This window comes from Tupaia chinensis, unplaced genomic scaffold, assembly GCF_000334495.1.
Source record: "Tupaia chinensis unplaced genomic scaffold, TupChi_1.0 Scaffold000544_1, whole genome shotgun sequence".
Lineage (NCBI taxonomy): Eukaryota > Metazoa > Chordata > Mammalia > Scandentia > Tupaiidae > Tupaia > Tupaia belangeri.
The window spans coordinates 3,387,368-3,391,125 of record NW_006160056.1 but is presented as its reverse complement, the minus strand read 5'-3'; the positions used below and the strand labels follow the sequence as shown (position 1 = coordinate 3,391,125).

Sequence of the window (3,758 nt, the reverse complement as noted above, 5' to 3'; positions counted from 1 at the left end):
ATTTTTGCTATAGGGCACGTGCGCTCACCAGACAGAGACAGAGAGACAGAGAGACAGAAAGCGAGAACTCACCCCCCCAGGGGGGATGGTCACGCTGCAATCCCTTCTCCTCCAATCTCCTCTCGGGATCTTGGGCACACACGCACATGCGCCCGGGTCTGGGACTCGAACTGTGCTGACTACATAGGAGTTCAGTGACATAGCCATTCTACCAACTGCTGGTCCCAATTAATTCATTTTTTCCTTTTTTGTTAAGTTTGTTGTCTTTATCTGGGATAAAGTAATAGAAAATTGTTTGGTTAGCTCTCAGCAGCTTGCTCCTGAGCTCTGAGGAAGCTTGCCTTCTTCTGGGCTACCTGATCTTTCTTCTGGGCAAGGGACATTTTGAGATGATTCTGCCTCTTCTTTTTAACTTCTTTCTTGGGCTTCTTTTCATAGACTGGGTTCTCTCATGTAGCAGTGCGAGCTTTCTTAGACGTCTCCACCATCATGTCTGAGTTACATTGTTTTTTATGTACTGAGAGGCCTCTTTCTTGTAGGCATCTTCCTCTTCTTCCACTAGGTAACCCATGTAGTCTGCAATGTTCTGGCCTATGATGTGCTTCTGATGGACTTCTGTGTTAAGTTCCTTGCTTTCAGAATCATAACCAGGAATCATTTGGTACTGTGAGGGATAGATAAACCCCCATCCACCACTCCCTTCAGGACCCCAAAAACTTTATTGCCAGTGGTAGTTCTGTCAAGGCCTGCATCCAAATGGCAGGTGAAGGCACCAGGTTGACCTGATGAGAGAGAGAGAAAAGAAATGCTTTCTACATTGTACTCATCTCCAGTCACTTCCACTTGGCCTTCATAGATCTTGTCCATGCCAAACCTATTGGGAAGCCTGCGGGCCAGCAGCAGGCTGGTACAGTAGGCTGCAGCATCATTGGTCAGCCCAGCCTTCACACCGTGTTTTGGTAGTTCGTGTGCGTAAGCTGCACAGACTATCGTACCCCTTCTATACGGGCATAAGTGTTTCGACAATGATATCTCTGTTAGTCACACGAACTATCATCCTGTATTTGAGTATGTTGTACTCATTTTTATCCCAGATCACCAAGCATTTCTGAGCATAGTAATCAGTTTTATCCTCTAGTTGTCTTCTAAATTTCACTTGGTATGTCTTAAAGTAGGCCTTATTCTTGACAACTTTAACAAATCGTATCCTGCAGAACAGAGACCTGTGGCCGCCCTTATTATTTCTTTTAAAGTTGACCAGAGAGAGACAGGAAGAGGGAAAATGAGAAAGCAAGCTGCCAGGTTTGGGACTTGAACCACAGTCAGCCTTGTGGGAATCCAGCCACCCCAACCACCTTACCACTTGCTGGCCCCACCATTACTATTTATAAAAAATTTTCTATAGAGTACATACACTCACCAGAGAGAAGCAAACAGAGAGAGGGAGAGAGAGAGAGAAAAGAAAACTGAGAAAGTATCCCTCTCCTAATCTCCCCAAGGAGGATGGCCACACTACAATCCCTTCTTCTTCATTCTGCTCTCTGGATTTTAGGCATGCATGCACATGGGCGTGGTGTGCTTTTCAAGTCACCAGGTCCAGGACTCAAACCAGGCAGATGGTTATGGGGGAGCTAGCCACCTTAACCACCATGCCACTGGTTGGCCCCCACTTATGGTATCTCCTTGCTAAATCCAATGATCCATTTTCAGTCCTCATTTTCTCTATCTCTCAGTTCATTGGTTATAGTCAATCACTTTCTCCTTCCTCAAGTAGACTTTTTTTTCTCTTGATCTGCATACCTTTCTCTCTTGGATCTCACCTACATCACAGGCTACCCTGAGTGTTTTTTTTTTATTTTTTTTTTATCCTCTTCACCTTGCAATGTCAGAACTGTTCATAACTCAGTTCTTGGGCCATTTGCTTTCTTTATTTGACTTTACTCCCTTGATAATTTCATCCTGTCAACACTGAATACCACTTCCATGCTTGCAACTTTCGAGTTTTATGTCTAAACTCAACCCATATCTAAACTTACAGACTTGTCTTCTTGACACCATTATTTAGATTTTTAACAGTCATCCAAACTTAACATGTCCAAAACAGATAGACTCACCTGCCATCACCTTCCTTTATGTATTGGTAAATGACAACTCAATCAAAACGTGACTTTGGAAATATGTTCCAACACTGACTACTTTCACTATCTTCATCACTAAAGCCCTAGTTCGAACCTCAGTCTCACTCACCTGGATTAGTTTAATAGTATCAATTGACTTCCCTGTTTCAAACTTTCACCCTCAAAGTCTGTTCACTAATAGCAGTCAAAATGATTCTTCAAAAAAATATAAATCAAATTATGTCATTGCTTTATTCAAAACCCTCCAATGACTCCCTATTACTCAGAGTAAAATACAAAGGTCTTCAAGGCCTATAGGGCTTCCTGTGCTCACCGTATATCTCTGAACTCATCCCCTGTCTCTGCCCCTTCGCTGTTCTCAAGCCACTGACATCCTTGCTGCTTTTTGACATGGGTGTGCTTCACCCCAGGACCTTTGCACTTACTGCAGTATTGGCGTGGAATGCTCTTTTCTCAGGTAGCCACAGGGTTCACTTCCCTCCATTCATTCTGCCCAAATGTCACGCTCTCAGGAAGCCTTCCTTGAACAGCTTCTCTATAAAGTATTTGCCAATCTCACTCCACTGCTTTACCTTGTTTTATTTTTAACACCATGTGACATAGTACACATCCATTTGACTATTATTTGCTTATTATGCATCTGCACTATAGTATAACATTCATAAGATCAGAAACTATGTCTTTTTCATTGCTGTATCATCAACACTTAGAAAAGTGAGGTATAGAGAAAGTACTCAAAAAAATTCCATAATGTTGACTAAAGAATGTTCAGAGGTTTACTATAGCATCTTTTAGTATATTCAAATTACATTAAATTGGTATTAAGACAGTTCATATTTTCATCTCAATTTTCTTATGTCTTTCTAAAATATTTGTTCTAACTTTTTATTTTGAAATAATTATGGACCCATAAGTATTTGCAAAAAGAGTACCAATAAGTTCTATCTACTCTTCACCAGACTTCTCCTAAAAGTAACATAGTCCCTAACTATTGTTTTATTATTTTCTTTCTTTCTATTACTCCAATTTCTTCTTTCTTCTGTAAGTCCTTCTACACAGACTTTTAAGATTCTTCTCTTTTATTTAATCTAACTTGAACATTAGCTTCAAATTCCTTCTCTAGAATTTGGAATAGAATATGTTCACTAAAATAAGAGAAAACATGCTTAATCACTTGTCATGAAATTAATTAAATAAAAAGAAAGTTTTATCTTTTAAACTTATCATTATACAAAGAAAGATGATCTCTTCTGTAGGTTCTGTATAGCAGTCCATGCACTGTGAATGTTAAAGACAGGTCGTTTATTGACTTTAGTGTGTGTTTTATCGCTTAGATGCAACTAGTGAAGAAGAGTTGAATAAAGAGAAATATATTATTATATATTATGGGTTTGTATTTCTTTCTAAGAAGTTATTCTGCCAAGTCCCTGTCATTCATTTTTTCCAACAAATACTTATTGTGTACCTACTAAATGCCAAATTCCATGCCAACACTGGTCTCTTATTTTTCAAGATGATCTGAGATGAATATTACCTTTAAGACATTGTAAGAGGATCAGCAGATGGCATAACGGTTACATTGTTGGAATCCTATGGGGCCGACCATGGTTTGAGTCCTGG

General features: G+C 39.8%; 1 pseudogene; it reads right to left on the bottom strand.

Moving 5' to 3' along the window:
• The window catches only part of LOC102486508 (60S ribosomal protein L5 pseudogene), a 2,953-nt pseudogene extending 873 nt beyond the window's left edge, over window positions 1-2,080 (bottom strand).
• Window positions 2,081-3,758: the final 1,678 nt, after the last annotated feature.